At 39.5% G+C, this 21326-nt stretch overlaps 1 protein-coding gene and 1 pseudogene across 1 annotated transcript in view; both read right to left on the minus strand.

Moving 5' to 3' along the window:
• The window catches only part of LOC126470763 (glutaryl-CoA dehydrogenase, mitochondrial-like), a 428045-nt gene that overhangs the window by 342553 nt on the left and 64166 nt on the right, over positions 1–21326 (minus strand). The window lies entirely within an intron of this gene.
• The window catches only part of LOC126470764 (glutaryl-CoA dehydrogenase, mitochondrial-like), a 413687-nt pseudogene that overhangs the window by 811 nt on the left and 391550 nt on the right, over positions 1–21326 (minus strand).

Genomic DNA, 21326 nt, shown 5'->3' on the forward strand with positions numbered 1-21326 from the left:
AAAAAAAGGAAATGCTTAGGTTGAAGTTAGATGGGATGGGGATTAGTGAAGTTTGGTAGCAGGATAAAGAGAACTTCTGGTCAGGTGAGTACACTGTCATCAATAAAAAATCAAATAGGGATAATGCAGGTGTAGGTCTAATAATGAATAAGAAAATATGAGGGTTGCCCAGAAAGTAGCGCACCACATTTTTTTCTTCAACAATCCTTTATTGAAGATAACAAGAATTACACACATGAAAGAATGGTGTTTCATCTACATACCCTATTTTTCCACGTAATCTCCATCCCATCCTATGGCCTTCCTCAAGCGTGAAACAAGGGAGTGTATGCCCTGTCAGTACCAATCCGGGTCCTGGTGGTGGAGCCAATGCTTCACTGTGTGAATCACCTCCTCATCAGCAAAAGGTCTTCACGAATGGCATTCTTTAATGGCCCAAACAAGTGGAAGTCCAAGGGGGCTAGGCTAGGTGTGTCAGGTGTGACAGACACTGCTGCAAATAATGGAGCTCCACCAAATCACCTTCTGACGACCTCACCCTCCATGCCCAGCAACTAACTGTACTTCTGTTGACAGCATATGCTCCATAGACTGTGCACAAGCATTTGTGAATATTCACCACAGTTTCTTTCTCTGCAGTGAGAAATTCAATGATGGCATGTTGCTGTAACATGTATCTCCTACAGATGCCATTTTGAAACTGTCCTCTGCGGCTACACTATCTGTCAGAAGAGACAGAATCTTGACGCGCTCTCTCTCTCAGGAGACTTCAAATAATACATATGGAGTATTCTGCATTTGTAGCATTGTTTTTGGCTGAGAAAAAAAAATTGGTGCTTTACTTTCTGGGCGACCCTCATAGCAATGTGGGTAAGCTACTATGCGCAGCACAGTGAACACATTATTATACACAGGATGGGCATAAAGCCAACACCCACAACAATAGTACAAGTTTATATGCAAACTGGCTCTGCTGATAATGAGGAGGGTGAAACAATGTATGATCAGACAGAAGAAATTATTCAGACACTTATGGGAGAGAAAAATTTAATTGTGATGGGTGACTGGAATTCAGCAGTAGGAAGAGGAAGAGAAGGGAAAATAGTAGGAAAATATGGACTGGGGGAAAGGAACAAAAAAGTAATCTGCGTGGTAAAATTTTGCTCAGAGCATATTTTAATCATCACCAATACTTGGCTCAAGAATCAACAATCATGGAAGACACCTGAGATAATGGGAAGTTTCAGATGATTACATAACAGCAAGACAGAGATTTTTGGAACCAGATTTTAAACTGTAAGACATTTGTGGAGCAGCTGTGGACTTTGACCATAACTTATTGGTTATGAACTGTGGATAAAACAGAAGAATAGATTGCAAGAACGATGGAAATGAACACGGTAGAAGACAAATTGATAGCTTGAGAGATGAAATAGTGAAGGCAGCAGAGGATCTAATAGGTAAAAAGACCAGGCCTGCAGAAATCCTTGGACATCACAGGAGATACTAAATTTAACTCATGAAAGAAGAAAATATAAAAATTCAACAAATGAAGTGCCAAAAGAGAATACAAATGTCTAAAACATGCAATTCACAAAAGTGCAAAATGGCTAAGCAGAATGATAGAGGAAAAACGTAAGTCTATAGAAGCATGTATAACTAGGGGGAAGATAGGTACCACCTACAGAAAAATTAAAGAGGCCTTTGGAGAAAAGAAAACTAGCTGTGTGGCTATCAAGAGGTCAGATAGCAATCCAGTACCAAGCAAAGAACAGAACGGTAGAAGGAGTATATAGAGGGTCTGTCCACGAGAGATGTACTTGAGGGCAATGTTATAGATATTAAAGAAGGTGTGGACGAAGATGAGATGGAAGATATGACACCGTCAGAAGAATTTGACAGAGCACCAAAAGACCTAAGGAGTTGACAACATTCTGTCATAACTACTGATAGCATTGGAAGAACCAGCCATTACAAAGCTCTTCCATCTGGTTTGCAAGATGTATGAGACAGGCAAAACACCCTCAGACTTCAAATAATAAATCTAATTCCACAGAAAGCAGGTGCAGACAGGTGTGAATATTATTGAACTATCAGTTTAATAAGTCATGGTTGCAAAATACTAACATGAATTATTTACATAAGAATGAAAAAAAACTGGTAGAAGCTGACCTCGGAGAAGATAGGTTTGGGTTTTGGAAAACATTGGAACATGTGAGGCAATATTGACCCAACAACCTATCTTAGGTCTTGTAAACAGGTTGAGGAAATGGAAACCCATGTTTACAGCTTGTGTATATTCAGAGAAGGCTTTTGACAATGTTGACTGGAACACACTCTTTGACATTCTGAAGGTGACAGGAGTAAACTAAAGGGAGTGAAGGATTATATGGAACTTATACAGATATCTCAGTTATAATAGACCAAGGGCATGAAAGGGAAGCAGTGGTTGAGAAAGGAGTGAGACATTGAGAAAGGAGTGAGACAGGGTTGTAGCATATCCACAATGTTACTCAATGACACTTTTATTTTAGCAATTGTTGGGGCAGGAGCTGCAGTCACTGAATGCGCTGCACTCTAGGTGATTGTTATTTTATGGATACTTACCTCTCTTGTGCACAGAAAATAATGGTGTTTCTTAAAACCACAGTAAATACTCACTTGCAGAAAAAACAACTGTTTAAAATTTACCACTGCATATATCTTCAAAGGAAAAGGAACCAATAATGAAACGTTCTCTGAATGTGCACCACACCTTTTCACTGCTCTGCAGATGATGAAGAAATTGATGAAATGTATGACGAGATAAAAGAAATTATTCAGGTAGTGAAGGGAGACGAAAATTTAATAGTCATGGGTGACTGGAATTCGTCAGTAGGAAAAGGGAGAGGAGGAAATATAGTAGGTGAATATGGATTGGGGGGAAGAAATGAAAGAGGAAGCCGCCTTGTAGAATATTGCACAGAGCATAACTTAATCATAGCTAACACTTGGTTCAAGAATCATGAAAGAAGGTTGTATACCTGGAAGAATCCTGGAGATACTAAAAGGTATCAGATAGATTACATAATGGTAAGACAGAGATTTAGGAACCAGGTTTTAAATTGTAAGACATTTCCAGGGGCAGATGTGGATTCTGACCACAATCTAGTGGTTATGAACTGCAGATTGAAACTGAAGAAACTGCAAAAAGGCGGGAATTTAAGGAGATGGGACCTGGCTAAACTGAAAGAACCATAGGTTGTAGAGAGTTTCAGGGAGAGCATAAGGGAACAATTGACAGGAATGGGGGAAAGAAATACAGTAGAAGAAGAATGGGTAGCTCTGAGGGATGAAGTAGTGAAGGCAGCAGAGGATCAAGTAGGTAAAAAGACGAGGGCTAATAGAAATCCTTGGGTAACAGAAGAAATATTGAATTTAATTGATGAAAGGAGAAAATATAAAAATGCAGTAAATGAAGCAGGCAAAAAGGAATACAAAAGTCTCAAAAATGAGATTGACAGGAAGTGCAAAATGGCTAAGCAGGGATGGCTAGAGTACAAATGTAAGGATGTAGAGGCTTGTCTCACTAGGGGTAAGATAGATACTGCCTACAGGAAAATTAAAGAGACCTTTGGAGAGAAGAGAACCACTTGTATGAATATCAAGAGCTCAGATGGCAACCCAGTTCTAAGCAAAGAAGGGAAGGCAGAAAGGTGGAAGGAGTATATAGAGGGTTTATACAAGGCCGATGTACTTGAGGACAATATTATGGAAATGGAAGAGGATGTAGATGAAGATGAAATGGGAGAAAAGATACTTCGTGAAGAGTTTGACAGAGCACTGAAAGACCTGAGTCGAAACAAGGCCCCGGGAGTTAGACAACATTCCATTAGAACTACTGATGGCCTTGGGAGAGCCAGTCATGACAAAACTCTACCATCTGGTGCACCAGATGTATGAGACAGGCGAAATACCCACAGACTTCAAGAAGAGTATAGTAATTCCAATCCCAAAGAAAGCAGGTGTTGACAGATGTGAAAATTACCGAACTATCAGTTTAATAAGTCACAGCTGCAAAATACTAACGCGAATTCTTTACAGACGAATGGAAAAACTGGTAGATGCGGACCTCGGGGAGGATCAGTTTGGATTCCGTAGAAATGTTGGAACACGTGAGGCAATACTAACCTTACGACTTATCTTAGAAGAAAGATTAAGAAAAGGCAAACCTACGTTTCTAGCATTTGTAGACTTAGAGAAAGCTTTTGACAACGTTAACTGGAATACTCTCTTTCAAATTCTGAAGGTGGCAGGGGTAAAATACAGGGACCGAAAGGCTATTTACAATTTGTACAGAAACCAGATGGCACTTATAAGAGTCGAGGGGTATGAAAGGGAAGCAGTGGTTGGGAAAGGAGTGAGACAGGGTTGTAGCCTCTCCCCGATGTTATTCAATCTGTATATTGAGCAAGCAGTAAAGGAAACAAAAGAAAAATTCGGAGCAGGTATTAAAATTCATGGAGAAGAAGTAAAAACTTTGAGGTTTGCCGATGACATTGTAATTCTGTCAGAGACAGCAAAGGACTTGGAAGAGCAGTTGAACGGAATGGACAGTGTCTTGAAAGGAATATATAAGATGAACATCAACAAAAACAAAACGAGGATAATGGAATGTAGTCAAATTAAATCGGGTGATGCTGAGGGGATTAGATTAGGAAATGAGACACTTAAAGTAGTAAAGGAGTTTTGCTATTTAGGGAGTAAAATAACTGATGATGGTCGAAGTAGAGAGGATATAAAATGTAGACTGTCAATGGCAAGGAAATTGTTTCTGAAGAAGAGAAATTTGTTAACATCGAGTATAGATTTAAGTGTCAGGAAGTCGTTTCTGAAAGTATTTGTGTGGAGTGTAGCCATGTATGGAAGTGAAACATGGGCGATAACCACTTTTGACAAGAAGAGAATAGAAGCTTTCGAAATGTGGTGCTACAGAAGAATGCTGAAGATAAGGTGGGTAGATCACGTAACTAATGAGGAGGTATTGAATAGGATTGGGGAGAAGAGAAGTTTGTGGCACAACTTGACTAGAAGAAGGGATCGGTTGGTAGGACATGTTTTGAGGCATCAAGGGATCACAAATTTAGCATTGGAGGGCAGCGTGGAGGGTAAAAATCGTAGAGGGAGACCAAGAGATCAATACACTAAGCAGATTCAGAAGGATGTAGGTTGCAGTAGGTACTGGGAGATGAAGAAGCTTGCACAGGATAGAGTAGCATGGAGAGCTGCATCAAACCAGTCTCAGGACTGAAGACCACAACAACAACAACCTTTTCACTGCTAATACAAAGGTATTTCCACAATTAAACAAGCTATATGTATACACATTTCAATTACTTGAAAAGTGTATCTCATCTCCCTGCATGACATTTGTTTGATTGGTTGATTGATTTGGGGGAGGGAACAAACAGCGAAGTCATCAGTCCCATGCATGACATTTATGTCCAACCATATTATTTTCCATTTGTTGTGTGTTGGCCTGATGCAGCTAAGTTTATTGCAGGTCACTCTAAACAGTATGTATTGTCAAAGTTTTTCCTCATCGTTATCACTGAGAAACATGGTACCACACCCTCTCAGCTACTGTTCAAAAACAGTATGAACAATAATGGAAATTCATAAACTGTGAGTTACCTTATTACGTTATGGTATGGGAAGATTTCAACTTACTAACTATAGGCTGGAAAACTCTATAATGATTACGGCAAGCAAAAACAACAGGGATTTGTGTGATATTGTTATGAATCCTTATCTAAAATTTACCTTGAACAATTAGTAAGGGAAGTGATTTATAAGGGGAAATGTCTTAAATCTAGTTACAAATTGGTCATAACATTTTAATTTAGTTAACATAAAGCAGAGAATCAAAGCTGATATAGCAGTTATAGCATCACCAGCATGAGTGTTATTAGATATTTTAAGAAAGGCAGATAGATATTTCTCATTAATAAATGTGACAAGAAACAGATTTCAGATTATCTGAGCAGACAACATGAAACATTAATCATTCTGCTGTTAGCTGCCCTAAATGGTTGGTATTCCACAATTTTCACTCTTATAAACGACATAAATTGATGTTACAGTATTCATCTGTGGCATGCTAGTGTAGAATATGTGACAAATTCAGCTAAGTAAAAAGACCCAAACATTGCACATGTTTATTTAAATATGTAAACTAACTTTCAGTTTTTCCATGGTGTGAGACCACGTCATGTGTCAGGTAAAACTGATGCAGAATTCTAGAAATATTTTATTGTTTGTATTAAGGCTTGTGTGTATCATAATATATTGTGTATCTTCAAACATCTGTGAGTGCTGCAAAAGATCTGTACTACAATGTCAATTGCAAACTACATTTTGGCAGCAGAACCCATCATTTAGACAACCACTGCCTCCTGATTTCAGTTGGTACACGTGTGCTAAATGATACATTTTTGAGAATTTTTGGAAGCTCTGAGTGCTGTGTGTAACATATTTGACAATAAATCAATGGTTTTGAGCTATAGTTGTGTACTCTGCAAACTTTAGCAGCAATATATTTTTGGAAAATCATTTCCCCATGTGAATCTGTTAATGAAGATGATTTCAACAGAAGTTTGAGACAAAGTAATCTTCAACAATTCACTGAAATTTAACAAAAGCCACTTTCTTGGGTGTTGAAACTTCATATCTTAAAAAGGAACTTGGAGGCCTTGTAGGGTAATAAATCACAAAACTAAAAAATCCAAGATTAGTTTAAAGTTACTTGTTTATTGTTCAACAAAAACAATCAGTTTTTGAAAAAATAATTTAAATTTAATTGGATAAATAAAAAAAATCTACTCACCAAGTGGTGGCAGAACACACACATAAAAGAAAATTGTAATTAAGCAAGCTTTTAGAACCAGTGGCCCCTTCTTCAAGCAGAAGGATTGAAGGGGAAGAAAGAGGGGTGAAGGAAAAGGACTGGAGAGGTCTAGGAAAAGGGGAAGATTTTGGGAAAGTCACCCAGAACCGCAGATCAGGGGAGACTTACCGCACAAGATGAGAAGGAAAGACTGATTGTTGGGGACTGCATCAGATGATATTTGAAAACCTGAGAGCTTAAAGGTGGAACACAGGGTAATATGCAAGACAGAGATTACTGCTTACACATCATGCATGAGTTAATAAGAGCAAAAAGATAAGTACATTGTATGTAACAGACATGGGAGGGGGTGGTGAAAAATAGATAGGTAAGACAATGAAAGATGTAGAAAACTAAAGTGGAGTGAAGAGAACAGTAGTTACTGTGAAGAAATGCTGGGATGGAAGAAGTTAACATATATTAAGGCCAGATAGTTCGCAAGAACCAAGGACATGTTGTAGTGCTAGTTCCCACTTGCAGAGTTCTGAGAAACTGGTGTCTGGGGAAAGAGTACAGATGGCATGTGTGGTGAAACAGACTCCGAGGTCATGGTTATCATGTTGTAGAGCATGCTCTGCAACAGGATATTGCATGCTCCCAATATACACCCTCTGCCTATGCCCATTCATCCTAATTGATAATCTGGTGGTTGTCATGCAGATATAAAAGGCCAAACGGTGTTTACATACCAGCTGGTACAAGACATGTCATTTCACAGGTGGCTCTCCCTTTGATAGTATATCTTTTGCCAGTTACAGGGCTGCTATAGGTGGTGGTAGGAGGGTGCATATGGCAAGTCCTGCAGTGAGGACGGTCACCGGGCTAGGAGCCATAGGGTAGGGAGATGGGTGCAGACGGAGCACAGGACCCGACAAGAATATTGCAGAGATTGGGAGGGCAACAAAAAGCTGTTCTAGATGTGATGGGTACAATTTCAGACAGAATGAATCTAATTTCATGGTATGTTTTTAGGAAGTCATGGCCCTGTTGAAGTAGCTGATTACACATTAAAGACCAGGATAATACTGAGTCACCAGTGGTGTGCTTCAAAGCTGTTTTTACAGTGATCAGCAATACGAGGATTGGATGGGATGGCCCGGGAAATCTGCTTTTGAACTTGGCTGGTGGGGTAATTATGTGCAGTGAAGGCTGAGGTGAAATTCTTGGTGTATTGCTCTAAAGAGTTTGCATCTGAACAAATACGTTTGTCTCAAATGCCAAAGCTGTATGGGAGGGAACATTTGACATGTCAAGGCAAATGTATTTGTTCAGATGCAGACACTTTACAGCAATACACCACCAGTCTCACCTCAGCCTTCACTGCACGTAATTACTTCACCAGCCTAGTTCAAAAGCAGATTTCCCGGGCCATCAAATCCAATCCTGGTACTGCTGATCCCTCCAAAAAAACAGCTTCAGAACACAACACTGGTGACTCAGTATTGTCCTGGACTGGAATGCATAAATCAGCTACTTCGACAGGTCAATGACTTCCTAAAATCATGCCCTGAAATGAGATGCATTCTGTCTGAAATTTATCCCACCACATCTAGAACAGGTTTTCGTCACCCCCCTCCCCTCCCCTCCCCTCCCCGCCCCTCCCCTCCCTCCCCCCGCCCCCCAATCTCCACAATATTCTTGTCAGACCCTATGCTCCTTCTGCACCCATCTCCCTACCCAATGGCTCTTACCCCTGTGACCATCCATGCTGCAAGACTTGCCCTACGCACCCTCCTACCACCAACTATAGCAGCCTTGTAACTGGCAAACTTATACTATCAAAGGGAGAGCCACCTGTGAAACAACACGTCATGTACCAGCTGTCATGTAAACACTGTTCGACCTTTTACATCAGCTTGACGACCACCAAATTATCAATTAGGATGAATGGACAAAGGCAGAGGGTGTATACTGGCAACATGCAACATGCACACTCTACAACATGACTATCACGACCTCGGTGTCTGTTTCACCAAACATGCCATCTGGATTCTTCCTCAGACACTAATTTCTCAGAACTCCGCAGGTGGGAACTAGCACTACAACATGTCCTTGGTTCTCACCACCCACCTGGCCTTAATTTATGTTAACTTCTTCCACCTCAGCATCTCTTCACAGTAACTATGCTCTGTCTGCTTTCAGGTTTTCAAATCTCATCCGATGCAGTCCTCAATAATCAGTCTATCCTTCTCGTCCCGTGTGGTAAGTCTCCCCCAACCTGCGGTTCTGGGTGACTTTCCCAAAGTCTACCCCTTTTCCTAGACCTCTCCAGTCCTTTTCACTCACCTGTCTTCCTTCCCCTTCAACCCTTCTGCCTCAAGAAGGAGCCACTGACTCTGAAAGCCTGCCTAATTACAACATTCTTTTATGTGTGTTTTCTGCCACTGCTTGGTGAGTAGATGTTTTATCTAGCCAATTTAATTACTGTTTGTTGTTCAGATAAACATTGCACCACCCACATGCAGCCTCACTGTGAATGCTGCTCTCAGGCACTGGGTGAAGTACTTGGTGTTTGCAAAGAATTGGAAATTGTCCAGGCTGCTATCAAGCATTTGAAAGCCGGTGAGAATGGATGGTTGGGTAGACTTCTGTCAAAGGAGCGTGAACTACTATCCTCTCCCAAGGGTACTGTTTCTTCTCCAGGAAATACAAGATGTCGACAACTAGACTTTGAGTGGTGAGTCAATGGTTGGTCCAGAGGAAGGCCAGGACTGGGAAGAACTTCAAAGTTCTACACTTATCACTTTTACCAACAGGTTTAAGGTGCTGTCTCCCACTGGAATGATAACTGTTGGGGCAGTAGGACTAAAAAAAAAACATTGTTCATTGTTCATTGGTAGCATAGTAGGATAATGCAGTCAATCTACACAGGAAACTGCTTAAAAACACTTCCACATTCCATTTCAAGTGTATGGGGCCCATAACAATTAGTACTGACATGTATATTGAATGTAAACAAGTAAAAGTAGTATGAATGGTCACAGGTTTGTTTGACTCACAGGAATGCTGAAAACCTTAAACTGGCACACACTTGAATATAGATGCCATCTGTTACTGGTAGTGGTGCATACACATCTTGCTGCCAGCCACAAGCACTAGTCATTTTTTTAATAGAATTATTCTTAGTCTCGCAGCCCAACCGAGATGATGCAGCTGTGCCAAATGAGGACACGACATGGGCTTGTCAACAGAGGTTATTAGTCGAGGCCACTGCAGGACAGCAGTTTTGCACACTACATCTCTCCACAGACTTATGGAGGCATGACACCACTGGCCACTCATGTACATCCCCGGCAGCACAGCCAACTCCTGCCCAGGGGGCAGGAGGTTTCTTCCCATGCACACCAGCCACTGCCAGACAGGGGGCCTAGTGTGGTGGGCACCCCTGCTGTGATGTCAGCAGATGGTACTTGGGGCCACAGAAGCCATAGCAGCATAAAATTTGCACAATGATGGTGCAGGGCCCATGCAACCAGCTTATGTAACAAGGTCATTGGCACGATGTAGTGCGGCACCGGCAACAAGGGTTGTGCGGGCAGACAGCCAAGCAGAATTTGGCAGCCAGCTGGACACTGACCCTATGCATCAAGCAGTGCAGATGTGTCAATAAAAGAACTTGTTACATTTGCAGCTGCTGTCCTCTGCCATCTGGGCTCAACCTCAGCTCCACCACCCATTTGCTGCATCCTGGCTTCTAGCCACCGCACCCTGCACCACGAGCACTGTACCTTAATCAGTCCCACAATCAGCAATTATTTTGTCAACACATCAGTGAAAAGATCTGTGCTCAGCTGTGAAAATAAACGTGTATGAACTTCCTTGTGTAGTCAGTCAGTGATAGGTGTAAATATGGATAAGGGAGACATGATTGTTGAACCTGTTAGAGCGCTATCGATGAGTTATCCTGCCACTGTCAAAAGTCCATTATATTCGGTAACTAACTTGGCCAACTAGTGCTATTATCTGGAGAGAAAGTGGACTGATTAGATGAGTATTACTAATGAAATTATTTTTATAAACTGCTGATACTATGAAAAAGTGTGAGAACTGGTCATCAGTTGCGTGGAACTTAATCTGAATAAATAAGGAAGAGTATCAAAATTAAATCAATGGTGTTACATCCATCCCTGAACTGTGAGAACACCAACTAATACAATTTCAGGATCTGAGACTAAATTATTCATGCACCACTGAGGACTTGCAGCGACACTGCCAGATTGGTACCTTAGTAAGGTGGACTTTATTATTATTATTATTATTATTATTATTACTATTACTATTACTATTACTATTACTATTACTACTACTACTACTACTACTACTACTATTTTTATACGCAAACTATCTATGAACTGAAGTGACATGTAAAGGAAACGGGTCAGTGCTGGCACATCAAGAGTCCCAGAATCACTCCTCATCAATACGTACTTGTCAGAAGTACAAACAATGGCTTTACTGTGTTCAGGTGTGTCTTTATTGTTTCTAGATTGTTTTTGTTGTGAAAAACTGTAGACAATCATTTCATTTCACACTGACTTTATAATCTGCAGAATATACCAGCCACAAACAAGAAATGCATGATAATATTCTTCAAATTACATAGACGTACATGACTGCTGCATTTGTCTCCCTGTCTGGAGTGCGGAGATTCCTGTGCCTACATGGGGCAGCCTGTGTGCACAAATCAGAAGCCCGTGTGACTCTGCGAAGTTGCATTCACCCCCTCACCTCTCCGTTCAATGGCTACATGCACCTATAGTGCACGTCATTTATGTTGGCGGCCACGTTTAGGTTCGTTCTGCGCATCTGACGTCACAAAACACAGTCAGCCAATGAACAGAGAATGACGTTGCCAGATCTCGACTGCAGTGCAGAGCACGGATGAGTGTTTTCAGTTTTAGAAACGTTCAGTCATAAATAAAGTAAAAGAACAAAATCAATGTCTTGATAGCAGACTTTCTTTTATAGAAAGTGTTATATCCTAGCCAGTAATGCCACCCGAGCCTGCTGCCAAAAGGTTGGCAGCATCAAAGTCCAGACGCCATCCACATAAGCAGCGCCAGCGAGACAGGAAATCGCCGCAAGTCTGCGCGCGCCACCGCTGGCTTCTGGGTTCTTAAGCGCTGGAGTCGTGAGCGCTAGGACAGTTCTGTATTCGCCGCTCAGTTGTATACTCGCCACCGAATTGTTTACTTGCTAGTCAGTCGTGTGTTCATCGCAGCAGAGTTGTTGTTTGTCGTCAGCCGACGCTGACCTAGCCGCTCCGACTCGAACTAGACAGATTTCTGTAGACACGGAGTTCACTACTGTGTTGCTGTATCTTCGTTAATAAAGATAAGTACCGACTTTTATTTAATCAGAGTGTTTGGGTTTTCATCTTTCTGTTCACTGTTCCAGCGGACCGGTCGGCCCGCTATTAAAAGTGTGACGGTGACTTCATAAACCGTTTCTACAGCGAATTGCTTGTCGCTACGAACGCCGCCACAAAAGAAAGTTTGGAAAAAACATTCTTTATACCAATTGCTTCATATTCTATTAATTAATTAAACCTAACAAGTAATAAGACTCCTAATTCAGGCGATAGCAAGGAAAGGTGTTTGTATCAATCTCACTAACCGCTTTTTCGCAATAAAGAACAGCGGTAAGTGTTTATTTCCTATTTTACTTCGACGAAGCGTCAGTAATTCATAGTCATACCAACAGTGTTTGTCAGTCTTTTGCATGACGTGTTAGACTCCTCATGTAGTTACATTGTAAGATGAGCTGCGTTAGCGTAATGGTTAAGGTGTTGGGCTACTAAGCAGAAGGTTGTAACGGTTAAGGTGTTGGGCTACTAAGCAAAAGATTATGAGTTCAAACCTTGTGCGGTGCTTAATATTTTCTTTATTTAAAAACAATATCGCAGTGTCTTACTTCACGAATTTTATTCGTTTGAATGCAATTTTTTGAAATTTCTAGTGCTTTGTTTCTTCATTAACCCTTTCGCTGCTGCAGACATGTGCTCCCCGCATTCCACGCTGTGTGTGATTTTGTCATCACTGGACTGCTAGCCTGTGCAGACACATGGTGTTCCCACTGCTTTGACACACTTATCATTCCATTTCACAAAAACTATTTGGCCCAAAAATTAGATTTTTACACATCTTCTTGACTGATATCTTCCCCCCATAAATGACTTAGTTTTGTTTCGATGTTCAACACAGTTATTGTGCAGCATTAAATGTAGTAAACCATTGCACGAAATTTTGAAGAGTTTGCAGAGGTAAAAGTCCATAGAGTATACTTTCCGTATGGTCGATTTTAGTTGCCACAATGTTGAGATTGAAATGTGGACAAGATACCTAAATTTCATATAAAATTTACTGTATAACAATATCTCATTTAATTTGAGTACCACATAGGTGTCATATGTAATATTGAGAAATATTCCATCTTTCGCGACTGTAACAAAAGTTTTATTTACACTGGGCAAGTTTGGCTTTATTTTAAAGCACTTCAATCAACGAAAGGTATGGCACATACACAAAGGTACTCATGTTCTCTTTCTTGTTTTTGTTCCACAGTTGCAGTTTTACCAATGGTATTGAAATATATTCCTCTTCCGCAACTGTAATAAGCGACTTATTTAGGCCAGACGCATTTCTCTCTTTTGAAGCATCTTCAGAGGATAGTATTTTGTCTCCTCCATTGCCAAGTCACCTTTCATAGTTTTGTGCTGCGGTAACACAATATTCAACGTTTGTGTCGGCTGATCAGTGTTTTAGCAAATAAATGCTGTTTGTGTGTGCCACACACAAAAATCATATTTGACATAGCTCAGAACACTTCACTGATAGATGGAGTCCTAATGTTTTTGTAAGTCCACAGTTTTGTTTAATGTATTTTGTCTACTTCCTTTTGATCGCTTGAAGTGCTTTTAAATAAAGCCAAACGTGCCCAGTGTAAATAAAACTTTTGTTACAGTCGCGAAAGATGGAATATTTCTCAATATTACATACGACACCTATGTGGTACTTAAATTAAATGAGATATTGTTATACAGTAAATTTTACATGAAATTTAGGTATCTTGTCCACATTTCATTCTCAACGTTGTGGCAACTAAAATCGACCATACGGAAAGTATACTCTATGGACTTTTACCTCTGCAAACTCTTCAAAAATTTCGTGCAGTGGTTTACTATATTTAATGCTGCATAATAACTGCGTTGAACATCAAAAAAAAATTAATTCATTTATGGGGGGAAGGTATCAGTCAAGAAGATGTGTAAAAATCTAATTTTTGGGCCAAATAGTTTTTCTGAAATCGAATGATAAGTGTGTCAAAGCAGTCAGAACACCATGTGTCTGCACAGGCGAGCAGTGCAGTGACAAACGCGCACAGCGCGGAATGCAGGGAGCACGTCTTTGTAGCAGCGAAAGGGTTAATGCGGACGTGGTAGCTTTACTTCATGAACTGCGCGCTCCCCCCTAAATGTAAGCTTGTGAACTATTCTTTACTATGGCACTGCTTCTCTTGGTGCGTGCGTCGTGTGCAACTGGCAACGCAGCAATCTCCCGCATCTGGGCGGGCATGCGCGAGCCGCCAAGATAAAAGAATTGAACTATAGTGCACACATAGTTACACAGATGTAAACACACGTTTACAAGCAGGTTAGTTTACATGCATCTAGCAGTAGTTTTGTCAGAGAAAGTTGTTGTTGCGCCAAAAGAAAACTTCACCTGATAAAACAATAAATTATGAGACAGAATTTCTTCCCAGTGCCTATTTTCTGGGGGCAAAACTGTTAGTACGGCCAAAACATATAAAATTATACAAAAATACCCTAGCTTTCAAAACTATCTGCTGCTACTGCTGCTGGTGTGTGTGTGTGTGTGTGTGTGTGTGTGTGTGTGTGTGTGTGTGTGTGTTCCACATCTTCTCCTAAACCAGTGGACCAATTTCAACCAAACATGATATACATATCCATTACTGTCAAGCAACAATTGCTGAGGGGTAAGAACCACCTACCCACCACAGTTCAGGACATATGACTACATTAACACTGAGATGCATGAAGAACTGCTACATTGTGCATGACATTTACATTTTTTACTCCTTTGCTACTAACTCTATTCACAACACAGTTTGCAGACACTATCGACAAAAGCTGCTGAATGTAACTATAAAATTATATCATTGTATGATATACAGATCAGGAGAAACTTTTGCATCATGCATGACATTTAAATAAACTTATTCTTAAGTACTAAAACACTCCTAGTCAAGTCAACTTAAGGTAATCCCTTACACCTGCTTGTGCTTTTGGCATGTTTGAACTGTGAAGCACAAACGGCATTAGACGAAAACTATAGCTGCCTACAGAGATATGGAGAGGCATTGCCATAGTGATATTCACAAAACTGCACATCTCACACCAAGTATACTGCTCAAATACATACAAGGTTTCATTTCTAATAGAAAATTGGCAAAATTAATATCCACGCAATGCTGGGTTTGTCAGCTAGTAAGTCTATAAAAATCAGCAGCAGGATGCAGTGCTGTTTATGAAAGAAGACAGTATATTGAACATTTCAGAAACAGAAGTCAGTGTTTCCAGTAAATGTTCAGTATTTATGAGAAATAACATGTTCTTACATAGTACTTGAAAGTCAGTAATAAAAGTTAGTGTGATCTTATAATCTTTTAAATGAACAGATGCATCACCCATGGGGCAAGTGAACAGCAGATCTATTTCCTAATTCTTGTCAGTAAACTTTTACTTGTGTTTTCTCTTTGTATCAAACTGATGTTAGACATATGATTGGATAAACAATAAACTAAACAATTGTGGCTTCATACTTCTACAAACATTATTCATTGTATAGGAATCATAGCCAGAGTTAGGAAATTGTATGTCCTGTTTCCCTCATTATATTTTCCACACACAGTCAAACATCAGTTCAGTGTCAGTTATTATTAATAAATTTTATGGACAGAAAACTAGAACTTACAGTGTTGACATAAAATTTACGCTTCATATTGCAGGTAAGTGTGGCTTGGTGGTAAAGTGCAATCTTTGGATTGGTGACTGATTTACTTTTTCTATTCCAGGTAAACTTTGAGTAAAACACACTGGATATTCTCATTCAGAATACAGCAATAAATAAATAAATATGTAGAGTATTATTTACATATTTTAGAATCACAGTGAATAAGTATTGTCACACATACCTCAGAAAATACAGCAATGCATAAATATTCAGTAGCAACACAATATTTAGTCCAGCTTTTAGCTAAATGCTTGTATTCCAGTTATAGCTCTCCCAAGAATGAGAGCATGGATATCGTGAGTACCTATAACAGATTGATCAAGTGCAGTTGTCCATTATTTGCTTTCAGGAAACAAAGAGGAAAAAAGACAGAAAAAGTATATGACCTTACCTTCATATGTATTGACTGATCCCAGATTCAGAACATGTCTAATAATATGATATTCATCAGAAATGCCATTCCCACCCAACATGTCACAGGCAGTGCGTGCAATGTCCAAAGCTTTTCCACAGGAATTACGTTTCAGTATTGATATCATTTCTGGAGTACACCTTAAAAGAATATGTACAAAATGAAACTTTACTTATATGGAGAAAATGAAGATGGTTTAATATGTAAGTGAGAAAGTGAGGAATTTGTGTGAAATCTTGAGAACAGCTATTTTTATTATATTATTATGAAACACGCAATAACAAATGGCTTTTCATGTAAGACAACTTTTGTTGGTGAAACTGAAGCATATAATTAGGAGACCACTTTTGCATCACAACATCCAGTTTCATACTACACCTAGTCACCTAATAGATAGCTGCCTCATCTTGACATACAAGACAGCTGCACATTATCAGAACATGGAGTCTCCATGTCCCCAATGCATGGTTAATGACACCCCAGACCAATTCAACTGAGATTATGTGCAATCAGGACATCAAATATCCCTCAAACCACTGTAGCGTGATTTTGACCTGTTGGTATGGATTGTGTTTTCCTGGGAACGCCACATCTGGTAGGGAGACCATAAACTATGAAGGAGCATATGTGACTAATAAAAATACTGGCATATTCCACAGCTTTCATAATGCCTTCTATAACAACCGCAGGTCCCAACAAGGTCCATGTCACCTTTTCCGAACCTTCATCTGAGTTGCCACTCTGCTACTACGAAATTCACTGATCATATTTCAAACTCTAATCTCTAATATGTTACAATACAATTAGTTTGCTTTTGATAAATATTAGTGGTATCAGAATATGAACATCCAATAACCTATGCTGCTTTTGCAGTAATCATTTCTAGCTTCTAAATTATCAAAATGTGATCTCTGTTGAAGTTAATCAGCAGTTTTCTGTAATCTCAGAATACGGAGTACACTGAATGACTTAATTGCACTCTTGGCACCTGTCATGCCATGAGTACATTAATTTGAGATAGTTGCTGTGTAGGAAAGAGAGTGGTCCTGTTTTCAAAGTGAACACTTCGGCATGCCACATGACTGGCAGTCATCAAATTTTGTACTGGTCATTGGCATAACAGTTGAGAGCAGGATGTTAAAGATATGCAATATTAGCATATTTCATCAAGATCAGATCATGTGTATATGGCACGTGAGACACTCCATTTGAGGCTATGCAATTGATGGGCTTTTCATATGCCACTCTTTCAAGGGTGTTCCTGAAGACTTGCTTATAGGGAAAATAACTACCACCAATGTCATAAGTCATGAGAAATAACACAGTGATGAAAGAGATTGCCACTAGCTCCATTAGTTAGTGCAGGTTGTAAGATTTAAGTGGTGGGCCACAGCCAGTTCAATGCAGAACAACAACAATGTCATTTTTTCCTCTGCCATTCCTTAGTTGCTTCAAATTTCATGGAGGTACGTTTCGAAAATGTAAGTCAATGAAAGTTAGATTGTTTATGCCATATACGTTTCACTTCTTTTATTCATGAAGCATCTTCAGTGGCCTGTAATACATTTTTCTTTTTATACATAAAATAAATGTATTATGTAATAGTTACAATATGTTACTATGTTACATTTCGTCATGTTTTTCTCTTGTTTTTTAGATTACAAACAACTTTTATTACACAGATCTTGTGAGGTTAAATTATCATTTGATGTTACTTCCGATTTTCAGTATTGTTAGTCCATATGTGTGGTCCTGTAGCTGTGTTCGTTCGGTCCCCATGCTCCAGCTGGCCGATTTCTGGCAGTTTTTTCACCCACATTTATTACAGCACATTACTTGCACTTTTCATTTTGTGATCAATATGTGCTTGTTTACAGTATGTGGTATTGCCAACTATCACCATGTGGTTTATCTTTTGTCTATTATGTGTGGTTTCATATTTTTCATCTGTTTTGTGTGTGTGTATTTTGTTATGTGTAAATGTTACATTATTTGTGAGAGCAGTCTTCTTTTTCCTTAAGTGAATAAGTGTGTGTGTGTGTGTGTGTGTGTGTGTGTGTGTGTGTGTGTGTGTGTGTGTGTGTGTGAGTGAGACAGAGAGACAGAGAGACAGAGAGAGAGAGAGAGAGAGAGAGAGAGAGAGAGAGTGAGAGAGAGATGGGGAGGGGGGGGGGAGAAAGAGTCATCAATTATTTACTCTGGTTAATGTTTCCGATTTCTGTTTATTATTGTTTTAGTGGCTAACATGATCAGAGAGTTATTGATTACATTAATTAGGTCATTAATTACTTTCTTTTTCATTGCATGGGCTCTTTGTATGTGAAAGTTTTCTCGTAATGTCAGGAGTTTTTTGTTGTGACTGTTCACTCTTCTCACATAATATTATTAGAGTGAACGATCACAACAAAACTCCTCATATTAGAAGAAAACTTCCACATGCAAAGAGCCCTTGCAATGAAAATGAAAGTAATTAATGACCAAATCAACACAAGCAATAACTCTCTGATCATGTTAGCCACTAAAACAATAACAAACAGAAATCTGAAACATGACAAGAGTAAATAATTGATGGATCTCTCTCTCTCTCTCTCTCTCTCTCTCTCTCTCTCTCTCTCTACACACACACACACACACACACACACACACACACACACACACACACACACACACACAATAAATGAAAAATGATAAATGTGGGTGAACAAACACCAGAAATCAGCCAGCTGGAGTATGGGGACTGAATGAATACATCTCCAGAACCACATATGGACTAACAACACTGGAAATCATAAAACCAAATGATAATTTAACATCACAAAATTTGTGATACAAACGTTGCTTCTAATCTATAAAACAAGAGAAAAACATGACAAAATGTTACATACTAACATTCTGCAACTACTACATAACACATTTATAAAAACTAAAACTTTGTGTTCTGCCTTATGGCAGGTCTTGTCATGGAGGAAGCCTCATCAGAGAGGTCCACCCCATGAGCGTCTAGGGAAGTGATTCCAGTGGTGGTTTCCTGTTGCCTTCCACAGATGATGATGAAATGATAATGAGGACAACAAAACACCCAGTCCCTGGGCGGAGAAAATCTCCAACCCAGCCCGGAATTGAAACCGGGCCCCATGACATGACAGACCGCCACGCCGACTTCTCAGCCATCAGGGCGAACACACATTTATTATATGTATAAAAAAGAAATATGTATAACATGCCACTGAAGATGCTTCACAGACAAAAGAAGCAAAAGGCACATGGAGATAAACACACTGCCTTTCATTTAGTTGCAGAGATGGAACATACCTCCATGAACAGCAATGATGATTGGTCAGCACCCACAATCATCCTCTCACTATACTGTGTAGAAGTCACCACTCTCACATGCTTATTGAACATCAAAGAGCATGGATATTCATATCATCACTGGACACTGACAGTAAAGAAAGTTACCTGAACTAACGAGCTGCAGAACACACTGGTACACTCTTATGGTGGGGTACAATTACACCAAAAACCAGGTGAGCTGTTTTTCCAAAAGAACACCATTCAGGCCAGTAGCAGTGGTATAACCATATGGTGGACATGTACGTGGAATGAAATGTGGTTCCTGGTATGACTAACATTGTTCCTCACTGGTGAATGATACAACCACCTTCAGCCCAATCAGGTGCACACTAAATCTCTCACCTCCCTCTCCAGGTGACTTGTACCTTTAGAAAGACATTCCCTTATCTAGTTGCTCCCAAATTGGAACACTGCAAGAAATGAGAAAGTTTTCTGGTCCTCCAGGTCACCTGACCTTAATCATATTGAGCACATATAAGATACCATATGTATGTTTCTTGGATCCATTTCTGGCCAATTTCTGTGTGTTGTGGTCAACAGTTGAGTAGTTACGGATCAGGGTGGCTATCTACACACACTGTTTCACACAGCCCGAGCAATGACATGTCACTGCTGTCATAAGGCCAAAACGTTTTGCTAGATGCTATTAGGTTATATTCCTCATTACTCCATAATACCTCTGGTATTATGGCATCCCCCCTGGGTTACTAGGTGAGCTCAATCTTGACAGAAGGATGTTCATAATATTAATATTATAGGCAATCGGTGTGTGAGGAAATTTCTTAAGCTTGGTCTTCAGTTTTTCCCAATACCCACCCGTCATCCGTTTAAATTTGTTGAAATACTCCGAGACAGTCACTGTGTGAAATGTACTAACTTATCTCATGTTTAAAACAATTTTATTTTAATAGTAAAAATTGCACAATTTAAATTGAGTTTGTTGTATATAAATCAATATCTTGTAGGAATGAGTCATTTTACATTCCATCACAAATTATTTTGTGAATATTGTTATGGCATCAAAATTTATAAGGTTTTTTTTTTTTTTTTTTTTTTTTTTTTTAAATATGCGGATCAGATTTGGTAATTCTTACCCATCACCTTTAACACATTAGAATTACATAAATTCTTCTATAGAACAGAAGGAGGTGTCAAGGAGAAACTTTCTCAGTTTGTTCTCAAATTCTGCTTTGCTGGCTGCCAGACATTTTATATGCCTCATTAAGTGATCAACAATTTTTGTTGCAGCATTACACCACCCTTTCTTTTGCTAAAGACAACCTTTATGGGGAGTAATGGATGTCATTTTTCTTTGTGGTATTGTAATTATGTACATCATAATGTACTGTAATGAACTGTAATGGATTATTTACAACAAACTTCATGAGGTAGTAAATATACTGTGAAGCAGAAGTGAGGACGCCCAACTCCTTAAACAAATGTCTACAAGGTGATCATGGGTAAGCTACCACACATTATTCTTGTTGATAAATAATTAAACTTTGAGTGTTTCGTGATACAACACTGGAAAATTCTTACTCTTATCAGTAAGTATGACAAGCACACTTTTAGGATCCATTTTAGAAGTTCTGGGCATGTTATT

The sequence above is a fragment of the Schistocerca serialis genome, chromosome 3, assembly GCF_023864345.2.
Source record: "Schistocerca serialis cubense isolate TAMUIC-IGC-003099 chromosome 3, iqSchSeri2.2, whole genome shotgun sequence".
Taxonomy (NCBI): Eukaryota; Metazoa; Arthropoda; class Insecta; order Orthoptera; family Acrididae; genus Schistocerca; species Schistocerca serialis.